Source organism: Triticum dicoccoides, chromosome 3A, assembly GCF_002162155.2.
Source record: "Triticum dicoccoides isolate Atlit2015 ecotype Zavitan chromosome 3A, WEW_v2.0, whole genome shotgun sequence".
Classification (NCBI taxonomy): Eukaryota; Viridiplantae; Streptophyta; class Magnoliopsida; order Poales; family Poaceae; genus Triticum; species Triticum dicoccoides.
This window is the reverse complement of record NC_041384.1, coordinates 563542810-563555109: the sequence shown is the minus strand read 5'-3', so window position 1 is coordinate 563555109 and position 12300 is coordinate 563542810. Positions and strand designations below refer to the sequence as shown.

General features: G+C 50.4%; 1 long non-coding RNA gene across 2 annotated transcripts; it reads left to right on the top strand.

The window, feature by feature from the left end:
* The first annotated feature begins 9282 nt into the window (after nt 1–9282).
* Nucleotides 9283–12056, top strand: LOC119272145. 2 transcript variants are annotated; one of them, XR_005134699.1, is made up of 4 exons: nt 9283–9649; nt 10137–10377; nt 11028–11091; nt 11751–12056. It is a non-coding gene; the product is annotated as an uncharacterized LOC119272145 (long non-coding RNA). The 2 variants fall into 2 exon arrangements; XR_005134700.1 differs by having other exon boundaries at nt 11028–11095.
* The last annotated feature ends 244 nt before the right edge of the window (nt 12057–12300 follow it).

The following is a 12300-nucleotide window of genomic DNA, read 5'->3' as shown; positions in this document are numbered from 1 at the left end:
GGTCTTTGGGCACTTTGGGACTCGTGCAAGGTGCTGCGTGGAGAGCTCTTCTGATGATGAAGATTCCTCCTCGAGCGAGAGTGACGAGGAGGACAGCGACAACAACAACGAGGGCGGTAGGCGGCAGGATGACGGGTCCGACTAGGTGTCGGGCGCCGCTCCGTGCGGCACCGGCGACCCCATCATCCGTGTCGCCGGCTCCTTGAACTTCTCGGGGTCGTCTCCTTGGGCGGCTAGCGTTAGGAGGCTGCAAAAGAGGAAGAGGGCGGGCGTCAAGGCAGTCAAGTCGGAGTAAGCGGGCACCGACGCCTTCGACGCGTACTGACGTCCTGCCGCCTCGTCTTCGAGCTCTGCTTCCGGTGCCGCCATCACCATTCAGCCTTTGGACGGCCACCAAGATGTTCTCTTGGTGTCTTCTGCCACCCGTAGCTCGCCTAGGCGCTCCTTTTGCCCTTCTCGCCTCCTTGACCTGGCTCCTGAGGAGAGGGACAAGAAAGGGATTACGGGCACCTTATCTCTTTTTAGTTTGTAAGCCTTCGGGCCTTTGTTGAATTTAAAACTTGTAATTCCCTTGTTCATGTTTTTCATTCCTTATGGACTATACCTGGGCGGGATGTTTTTTAATGAAAAAGGGATGTTTGCCGGGTCATTTGTTTGCGGGTGGAACCCATGACAAGGAATAAATCCTTGATATCTCTAAGATAAACATTTTCTCGCCCAGCAACAGGCCTTGCCGTCTCCCCACTTCACTCGACCTTTCTCACGCCTTTGGCGGAGGCAGGGATGAGGTGGGTTTAGGCTCCTTGTTTCATCCTTTCGCTGCCGCGACTACGACCAAACTCGGTCCCAGGAACGAGCCCTAGGGCCTAGAGTTAGGGGAGCATGGTAGCCTAAGGAAAAACGAGGTTTCACATACCTCAGTCCATAATGGAATGCATGATAAGGGATGAAGAACTTATCTGAAGCGGCAGCCCCCGGCAACCCTGGTTTGCCGTGGGTGAATCTTTGCTCTTGCAGTCCCCGGTAATACTGGCTTGCCGGGGGCCTAGATGCTGGTCTGTTCTTTTTTCTTCCCAAGTGGCTTGGCAAGGATATCTGTGTGTCTTGTGAACCAAAGAAGACAAAAGAAGAACAAAGAGACGCACACTCGACCTCTAAGCTAGGGGTTAGTCGCCGCTAAGCACTATCAACCCTAACCAAGGACGAGACTCGACCTAGCATGCATGCTATAACTTAGGGCGCCAGCGCTTCATTTATTTATGCTCAGGGTCTGCACCTGGCTTTGTACAAAGGGTTACATGCCTTGCCGGCAAGGCTTGTACAAAAGGTGGCTTGCCGGGGGGCCTAGCAAGCCGCGCCTTATGGGTAAAACTTGCGAAGATGCTCAATGTTCCAGGAATTGCTCACTGGAACGGCATCTTCGGTCTCTAGGCGGATTGCGCCAGGCCTAGTGACTCGTATTACCCGATAAGGGCCTTCCCACTTTGGCGTCAACTTGTTGGTATTCTTGGCCAATTGAACGCGCCGAAGAACAAGGTCGCCTTCCTCAAAGCTTCGGGCATGGACCTTGCGACTATGGTAGCGGCACAAGGCTTGCTGGTAGCGTGTTGCTCTCACAGCCGCCCGAAGCCGATCTTCCTCAAGGAGCTTTGCGTCATCTTGCCGTAGTTGCTCTTGCTCAAGCTCATCATAAGCGAGCACTCGAGGCGACCCATATATGAGTTCAGTGGGGAGAACTGCTTCTGCCCCGTATACCAGGGCAAAGGGTGTCTGGCCGGTGGCTCGATTTGGCGTCGTTCTGATTGACCAAAGAACCATCGGCAACTCACCAATCCAGCGCCTTCCACTCTTGTGCAGCGTGTCAAAGGTCTTTGTCCTTAGGCCTCGCAGCACTTCAGCGTTTGCCCTCTCAGCTTGACCATTGCTTCGTGGGTGAGCAACGGAAGCGAAACAGACCTTGCTGCCGAGGTCTTGGGTATATTGCATGAAGTTGTGGCTTGTGAACTGCGTGCCGTTGTCGGTGATGACCCTGTTGGGTACACCAAAACGGCACACTAGTCCCTTGAAGAACTTGACGACTGACTGAGCTGTGACCTTCCTCAATGCTTCCACCTCTGGCCACTTTGTGAACTTGTCGATTGCGACGTACAAGTACTCAAAGCCCCCGATAGCGCGGGGGAAAGGACCCAGTATGTTGAGCCCCCAGACCGAGAAGGGCTAGGAGAGAGGAATGGTTTGGAGGGCTTGAGCTGGCTGATGAAGCTTCTTTGAATGGAACTGACACGCTTCACACCTGGTGACCAGTGTCGTCGCATCCTGGAGGGCTGTGGGCCAGAAGAAGCCTTGCCGAAATGCCTTGCCGGCAAGGGCCCTCGACCCTATGTGGGATCCACATATGCCTCCATGTATCTCCGCCAACTTCCCCAGTCCTTCCTCTTGAGGGATACACTTCAATTTCACACCGTTCGGCCTCTTCCTGTACAAAACGTCATCGACGAACTGGTACATAGCAGACCGACGGGCTACTTTTTCTGCTTCTTCCTGCTCCTCAGGAAGTTCCCCTGTTTGGAGGAACCGGACGGTGTGCTGTGCCCACGCTGGAGCCTGAGGCTCGACGGCGAGGACTAAAAGCATTTCCTCCTCTATAGGAGCGGCTGTCTCCACGGCAAGAGCTTGGTGCCCCACCGGAGCTAGCCGTCCCGTGGCGGGCTCAGTGTCTCCGGCAACATTCTTGTCGGCGGCTCCGGGGAGCTCGGCGGGGAAGTACTTGTCGGGCCCTGATTTTCTCCTTTTGTTCTGCTCTGTTGATGGATCAACGGATGGCTGAGTTAGCCAAAGCACAAAGGTACCTGGTTCCACAGGTAGCTTGAGGGCCGCGCGTTTTGACAGGTAATCGGCGATGTCATTCTCTGCTCGGGGAACGTGTTCTGCCTGTATACCGTCAAAACGCTCTTCCAGCTTTCTCACTTCATCGACGTAGGCCTTCATCAACGGGCTCTGGTAATCCTTGTTGACTTGCTTGACGACAAGTTGCGAGTCGCCCCTGACGATGAGTTTCTTGATTCCGTGGTCCGCCGCGATCCTAAGACCAGCAAGCAGCCCTTCGTACTCAGCCGTATTGTTTGTTGACACCTTCCTGGGGAAGTGCATCTGGACCACGTACTTGAGGTGCTCTCCGGTGGGCACGACAAGCAGTACGCCAGCCCCAGTGCCCTGTAAGGAGAAAGCTCCATCAAAGTACATGATCCAATCGCAACTTGCCTCCTTGCCGGGGAGAGCAGTCTCTTGGGCTTGTTCATCAGGCGTCGCGGTCCATTCTGCAATGAACTTCGCCAGGACTCGGCTTTGAATCATCGAGGTACTCTCAAAATTGAGGCCAAAGATGGACAGCTCCAGTGCCCACTCTATGATTCTTCCCGTTGCGTCTGGATTGTGCAATATCCGTTGCAGAGGGAGGCGAGTGACGACAGTGATTTCGTGCGCCTGAAAGTAGTGATGCAGCTTCCTCGAGGCCATAAGAAGGCCGAAGAGCAGTTTCTGCACACCGGAGTACCTTGAACTAGCCCCCTGCATGAGAGAACTAACAAAGTAGACTGGGTGCTGCATCATTTTCTTCCTCGACAGCACTCCAACTGGCTGCGTCGTCTCTGCACCGATGGCATCGGGCTCTGTCGCTGCTATTACCTCGTCATCAATTTCTCTCTGCGCCACTAGTGCGGCGCTGACCACCTGGTTCGTTGCCGCCATGTATAGCAGCAATGGTTCCTGTCGCTTAGGCGCAACTAGTATTGGCACGGAGGAGAGGTACCTCTTCAAATCTTGCAATGCTGCTTCAGCTTCTGGCATCCACTCCATCGGGCCCACCTTTTTCAAAATCTTGAAAAAGGGAAGGGCGTGCTCGCCGGACTTGGAAATGAACCTGCTCATGGCGGCAACGCAACCAGCATGCCGACGCACATCCTTGACTTGCTTGGGTGCTTCAATCTGCTCTATAGCTTTGATCTTGTCCGGATTGGCCTCTATCCCGCGCTGTGACACAAAGAACCCGAGAAGCTTGCCGGACGGGACGCTAAAGACGCACTTCTCAGGGTTCAGCTTGAGATTGATCTTGCGTAGGTTTGCAAATGTTTCTTCTAAATCCGGTATGAGGGTTGCCCTGTTCTTGGTTTTGACCACTATATCATCCATATAAGCTTCCATATTTCTATGGAGCTGGGGTTCAAAACCAATCTGGATCGCCCTTGCAAACGTTGAGCCAGCACTCTTCAACCCGAAAGGCATCCATAGAAAACAATACAGACCACATGGGGTGATGAATGATGTCTTCTCTTTGTCTTCTCTCGTCATGAAGATCTGGTGGTAGCCGGAGTAGGCATCGAGGAATGACAACAGATCACACCCAGCCGTGGAGTCAACAATCTGGTCGATGCGCGGCAACAGGAAAGGGTCTTTGGGACAAGCCTTATTGATATCTGTGTAATCAATACACAACCTCCACTTCCCATTCGCCTTGTCCACTACCACTGGATTGGCCAACCACATTGGATGGAGCACTCCTCTCACCAAACCTGCCGCTTCCAGTTTCCAGATCTCCTCTGTGATGAACTCTTGCGTTCCAAAGCTTGCTTTCTGACCTTCTGCTTGACGGGTCGCGCATGAGGACAGACAGCAAGGTGGTGCTCAATCACCTCCCTGGGAACACCGGGGATGTCGGATGCTTGCCACGCAAACACATCGACATTCGCCCGCAGGAAGGTGACGAGCGCGTCTTCCTATTTGTCGTCAAGGGCAGAGCTTATGGTGAAAGCCCCTCCTGTGCCGTCCTCCTTGACGGATACCTTCTTGGTCACCGGCGGCGTGGCCCTGGACTTCTTGTTCTTGCCGGTGGAGCTCTCTGGTACGTCCTCGACGGGAGCACTACACTCCGAAGAGGTGCACTTATCGGAGTGGGTGCCCGAGGTCTCACCGGTCTTCTTCTTCCCTCCCGGGGCTCCAGTGGCAGGAGCAAGTGCCTTAGCAGCGGCAGCTGCTGCAACTGCTTGTTAATAGAGTTGGTCAGCGCAAATCAGCGCATCTTTCTTGTCGGATGGGACGGTGATGATCGTCACAGGCCCTGGCATCTTCAGGGTGTTGTAGGCGTAGTGTGACGCCGCCATGAACTTGGCCAGCGCTGGGCGGCCAAGGATCCTGTTGTAAGGCAAGGGGATCTTGGCAACATCGAACACGATCCTTTCTGTCCTGTATTTCAGATCACTCCCAAAAGTCATGGGTAGCTTGACCTTCCCCTTTGGTTGACTTCTTCCCGGGTTGACCCCTTGAAACGTGCCCGTCTCTTCGAGGTCTCCGTCAGGAATCTGCAGCTTCTCGATCACGGCATACCGGCCCCGCCATCGACTAGCACTTTGTCACCTTGAGGTTGCATATTGTTGGTGAAACCAACAATGGTAAGCACCCGACCGCAGTAGTGCGATCAGGGTGATCCTCAGTGTCAAAAATGATAGGTGTGCTGGACCACTTCAGCGGCTTTTGGGCATCGAACGACAGCTCTGCTGCCATAATCTCACATGCCCACTGTTTAAGCTGGCGGTGAGAGGTATGCAACGAGGCACCGCCATCGACGCACATGGCCTCTGTAGCTTTCTGAAATTCTTGGTCACCAGACTCGTCGTCCTCTTCGTGATCACCGTCTTCTGGCTTCTTGTCGCGGCCCCGGGCGGGCCTCTCCTGCTGTTTATCCTTGCCGCTTCGGCCCGCCTGGCCGTCATGCTTCTTGCCGGACCCCTCGGCGTCGTCTTGGCCCTTCTCCTTGTCCCGCCTCTCATTCAGCCTTTTGCTTCTCAGCAAGTAGCTCAACCTGTCGGCAGTTCTGGAGATCATGGCCTTTGGTGCGATGGATCTTGCAGTATTGCTTGTCGGAGTTCCTTGGCTTCTCGGCAGCTGCCAAGGCCCGGCAGGCGACACATCCTGCAATATCCTTGCCGGGGTCATCTGCCTTGGTTTTCTTGGCAGAGCCGGCGTCATCAGATCCCTCGACGGCAAGCACAGCTTTACCCTTGCGTTTCCTATTGCGGCACCGGCCTTTCTTCGCTGGGGCGGCAGTATGCTCATCTGAAGAGTCGGTTTCCACGCCGGCATCTTCACCGGGGTACTTCCTTCCCTCTTCAGCCCGGGAACATCTGTCAGCAAGAACGTAGAGTTCTGCCACATCCTTCACCTTGTTCATTGCCAGCTCTTCGCGCATCTTGCGGTTACGCATGTTCTGCTGGAACGCGCTGATGATGGCGGCAGGGTGAACATCAGGGATATTGTACTGTATCCGGCTGAACCTCTGTATATACTTGCGTAGACTCTCGCCTCCCTTCTGGGGGATGACGTGCAGGTCGCTTGCTTGGCCATGGGCTTGGTGACCCCCAGTAAAGGCGCCAACAAACTCATGGCACAAATCCGACCAGGAGGAAATAGAGTCTACCGGCAAGTGCATCAACCATGACATAGCGTTGGGTTTAAGAGCTAACGGAAAGTAATTCGCAAGCACCTTAACGTCGCAGGCTCCAGTAGCTTGCATCGTGATGGTGTAGATGCTGAGGAACTCCGATGGGTGGGTCTTGCCGTTGTACTTCTCGCCAACGTCAGGTTTGAAGGTGCGGTGAGTGGGCCACTGGAACTGCCGCAGCTCACGGGTAAAAGCCGGCAGCCTACCTCGTAAGGTAGGCCTCCAGAGCTCTCCAGGGTCGGGTGGTTCGCAGCAGGCCCTGCTCGCCTGTCTGATTGGTGGCACGCTCCGCGCCGGCGCTCGATAGTGGTTCGAGCATCTTCATGGGCTCGTTCCCGAAGAACTTGGCGCTGGTCACAATGGGTCCCTGGGTCGGACGACGCAATGGAGATGTCGTCGCCCGTGACGTCGCGACGAGTCAGCATCCGTGGTACCGGACGGGGAGGAGGCGAATGCACCATGGTCACGGCGCTGCCGGCCCTTCCGCCACTAGTGCGTGGGACTCCATCGGAGCGTCGACCCGGGGGCTCCACCGGACTCAGTTCGTCTTTGTTGGCGACCGCAACAAGGCTTCGGATAGTGGCTCTCCATTCGTCGAGTTTCCCCGTAGTGGGAGGAAAGTCGAGGAGCAACTGCGCGCGCCAGGGCCTCTGCTGGCGTCGGCGGCAGTGAAACCTGCACGGATCGTGACGCGCTTCGACTTCTGACCATGTCAGAAGGAGCTCTATCATGATCCCGCGGTCGCATGCCGTTTTCACCAGCGCTTCGGTGAGCGGGCAGGTCTTCTACGTCTCGGGAGTGGTTCTCGGGGCCCTTCCCGTGGCGATGCCCGGGATCTTCGGCGTGATGACGCTGTTCGTCGCGCGCTGCCTGGGAGGAGCGCGCTGTTGGCACTGGCGTGGGAGTCTTGGAGGCCCTTACGCCGCCTTCGGGTGATGCGGCAGCGACCTTGGAAGGCCCCGCGCCACCCGCGGAGGGCCTGGCTCCGTCTTTGGATTTGGCGGTGTGTGGCCCGTTACCAGGCGCACGAACATCGCCGCCTCCCAAACTCCGGCTGCTGGGACAGTGTTGGTGTTCGCAAGCGGCACCCCGGGTCCTTTCTGCGACTGGTCCGCTGCTCGCCCGCGTCGGGACGGGCTGTCCGGCTCCCGACTGGCCGACCGCCACCGTCGTCTTCTTCTTGGGCGCCATGACGATGAAGAAGCGCTGAACTAACTGCTAGAGCCGATTCTCACAACTGAGCCCCCTACCTGGCGCGCCAAAGATGTCGGTGAGAACGACACCTATGGGATCACAAGAATCCCTACTATGGTTAGCGGGGCGCGGGGTTGAAAGACTACACCACGACACTGCATTCCCTACAGACGTGTGTTGGAAAAAGGTACTATCGCCGACCAACAGTTGGCTGGGAAATGTTGTGATAGATAGTTCGTTGGAAAAACTTGTGAACAGTATTAGACCATCGGACGGGAATACAAACTCATTTATTGTCGAACTGTGGGTCGGGAAAGCTCCCATGCACATCTGTTCCTCGGTCGGCAAATAACGCCGACCAACTGTCTGTTCCAAATGGGCCTGCGCGCGTACAGAAAAATTAGCGCCAACATTTGGCCCAAGCCCGCGAAAGTTCCCCCCAACGCATAAGTCACCAAGCGCGGAGCCAAATCCCTAATTCCCCTTCCTCGTTCACCACGCACGCCGCCAAGGGTTCTCTGCCGCCGGCTTCTCCGCGTGCCACCGCGCCATTCTGCCGCTCCCGCGCGACCCTGCTAGGTTGCCGCCCACACCGCCTGCCGCCACATGCTCGAACCCTCTCCTCTGCTCCGCTGCTCTCCCTTGACCACAAGAACTCTGGCGTCGTCGCCATCATGGCGTGCGGCGGGCAGATCCCGTGGGAGATGGGGTTCAAACTGCTGCAGAGGGACGTTGCCCTGCACTACAAGACTGTGGCGGCCGCGCTGAAGCACTCTCGCCTACCTCGCCTTGATCCTTTCAGGGTTGGGTTCCAGGCGAGCGGGGTCATCTGCTCCGGTACCAACCTCGACGCCTCTAGGTTCTGGTTCCTCATCAACGAGCCCCGCGCCATCAACGTGCAGGACGTGCAGGTAACTTACTAGACCCGAATCCATCCAAGAATCGATTGGCCTCTTGCTCTCTTGATAAAAATTTCTCAGGTTCATAGAAATACTTTAGGAGTATTTGTTTTTTTCAAAAGTCTAACTTGTTACTAGTTTGTTCGATACCTTCCAGAAGAAGGTAGCATATGTAACATGCCTTCTAGGTACTCTTCACGTACAGATTTTCTCATAGAAAATTCTTGATTTCCATAGATATTTTCCGTTGATATATCATTAAGCATTAGTACTATATATTGATTACAGAAGATGTTTTTTGTCCTGCCAACACTCATGTTTAATTTCCGCATAGTTTGTTTCCTTACTTCCTTTCTCATGTAACTATTATGTTGTTATTCTACATTCTGCATAGTACTAATCAGATTCAAGGCAGTAGTTATATCATTGATTAGTTGTTGCAATTTCTGCTACATATATATGTAGATTTGTGAAAGTATTTCTAAATATTTTATCAGGTTTAATGGAAGAAATCCTACAAATGAAATAGCAATGTTAGGCAAGGTGTGGGGGACGTCCTGCTTCCTTCTCTGTTCAATTTACACTGCTGCCAGTGTCCTCACATAATAAATCTAATTAAATGAAGTCGGTATATTACTATATCTTCTGGACCAAATGATGTCCATGTTGTGCATATTGATCTGCAATAGCATGTCCTTAATCGAAATTCCATGTATAGTATTTGTTAAAAGATGGAAATAGCAGGATCTTTGTTGCAATGTTTTATAGTTTCGTACATTCATTTATCAGAGATAATACTGCTTGAAACTATTCTAACTCAACTGAGAGTTAATGAATTTTAACTAGGAGTGTTGTGCTGCAGGATTCCCATCCCACCACAACGCCCCCTTCAACCCCGAACCAGTTTACTGATGCGCCTCCACAACCTTATGGGTTGCCGCTGTCCGTGCAGCTGCTAGCAGCAGGGCCCATTGTCGTTGCTCCGCAGTCCAGGTTGATCTGCTTGCTGCTGTTTCTACTATCGCTGAAACCAACCAGGACTTACTGGCCTCAAAACACCAAGGTATAATAAGCTTTTCGTCTTCATAGGTCATCACTTCGTAATCCTAATTCAGTTCACTACATAATCCTAGTTCACTTCATAGGTCATCACTTCGTAATCATATTTCAGTTCACTTTGTTATTCCTTTTATTTATAAGTAATGGGGCATCATATTATTAAATAACTTTTGTTCTCTATACACCGAATGAAAACTAGGTATTTTGAGGTTTTCTTCTCTGTTTTGCATAACTGACATGCAATTTGTTCCATGCCTTTTCTTTTCTGAAAGCAACAAGGATATATCATATATGAGGGGGTTACCCACTATTACTCTCAAGAGATTCTATTTTAGGACATCAGCTTGTTAGAACTCTACCAATGTTGTTTTATTATGATGCAGTCTACGAATAATTGATGTTGTATTATCAAGAGATTTGTCTTTGTACTAGTACATTATTACATGATGCAGTCTGCTAATATAGCTAACTACAAAATATTATTGAACCAGGTTGGTTGGGCAATCTGGTGCTTATCTGCTGGGATTTTGAATTTAATGTGTGAAATTTCTGGTAGCTATTTGGGTCCATGTAGGGTATGATATAAATCTCAGATTTTCTTGGTTAATTAGTCGCAATTGTTAGTTTGTTAATGGCTTCATGTATGCAGCTCAAGCCTCACTTCATCAGGTAAAATGTCAACCTAAAAATCATCCAGGCAGCAGGATACTTTCCCAAGAGCACCAATTGCAGGTACAGATAATAATACACAACTTTCTAACTTTCTAAGAAATGCACGAGTAGAAAATTGTTGTGTGCAAAGTGAGGCTACACATGCTTGCAATTACTTATTTCAAGCTCGAGATTTTAGTTTCTGATGATGTGAACACAAGCTTCTGTTTTTATGTATATTAATCTGATGGAACTTAGGAACTATATGCCGCTAATGATGGGTGGCTTGGATGCGGTACTTTAACCTAAAATTTAACCTGAAGAGCATCTTATTTATGCCCTGTTTCCAGAATATTTTAAATATCTGAATGTTATGAACAAATGAAATCAAAATATTTTCATGTCTCCCTTGTTCCCATCGGGGTAGCCTCATAGTTTTCTGAGCAAGAAATACAATCCGGAGAAGCGAAAGTCAAGTTCATTTGTTCGGACTGAAGTTGCAAAAATAACTAGAAGCAATCATTTTTTATATTTTTATATAGAATCCCTAGGTTCATAGTTACTGATAGTTACTGTACACCTTCTACTCAATATTGGACACATTAATAAAAGATGGTTGATAGATATGTTGCTCTGAACCTTGGCTCACTGTAGCCCAGGTCATTTACTTGGGAGACGAGCACAGCACCCCACCAAGCTATTTCTCAATGTCTCACTTTTGTCTCCTGTAGTAAACAACTTTGGCTGATGCTCACGACAGGCTGTGACGCCGTGTGGTGGTGTCGAGCATTGGGGGTAGGTAAGCAAAACATCATCAACTCTGCCTAACCTCTTCCACTCGTGCTGTCTGATGGTACCCTATTGATGTACTGTAGTGCAGTGTGATTCTTTTGATTTTGCTTTTTTATTAATTTTGACTCGTTTTGGGAACAGTTCTAATTAGGTTGAACGTTTCACTAAATGGAAAGGTCAAACTCCGTGGTTAAGTAGTATTTTGGTACTTCCTGTGGAAAAAGGTTGTACTTTGGTAGTACTCTGTTTTGGAGAAACTTTTATATGTGATTGGTGTTAGAAATGTACTCCCTTGTAAAGAAATATAAGATCATTTAGATAACTACTTTAGTGATCTAAACGATCTTATATTTCTTTACAGAGGGAGTATTTGGTAAGCAGAAAAGATCAATATGTAACATGCTACAAATTCTAACTTGTGGTCATACTTTGGTATTCCAAAAACAAAATCATATCATTTTGCAGCCTCCCCCACCCCCTTGAAATTTCATTCATGCTCCACCATTGTTATCACCACATGTTACAATCTATTCTGTTTTTTAAAGAGGGAATCTAGAGAGGCTAGAGTTTGTGCAATGTAACTGCTAATATATTATCTGAGAAGTTTCAGCGGAGGCTTGCTGAGCAAATGCAGAATATTAACTCGGGATTTTGACTTGCAGATGTTCAAGCTGGAGGATTTTCTCCAATGAGATGTAGAATGAAGGCTTTGATTTCAAGCACGAGAATGATGGAAGGATGTTGGTGGAAGGCTGAGGATGGGTATGTAGTTGCCCACTACAAGGAGCCAAGGCAGATGATGTGCCTCTTAGACAAATTCTAGAAAACAATGCAAGGAATTTTTGCTCTTGGACAATGAACCATAATGTCTGATATATTTCATTAGTTGCATTAGTTTATAGGAAACTTGGATGGTCACTGGTTCATAACATATGAACTATCTATATGTGAAAATTAATGAATTTGTGTTTTTATTGTGTGGTTTTGGTTTATTATTGATGGACAGCACCATGTTACTGTTATGAACTACTATGCAACTTGAATGATATTCTGTTGGTAACGTGAAATCTAGCTACGTGAGGGTAATTGGATGTTGACTGGCAAAACAAACCCTGTCCAACAGTCGGTCGGGAAAAGCCAAAGACAGGCCCAAGAGAATGTTGGTCGGGAAAGACTACACTGTCAGATTGTCGGTCGGGAAAGGTTCATGTC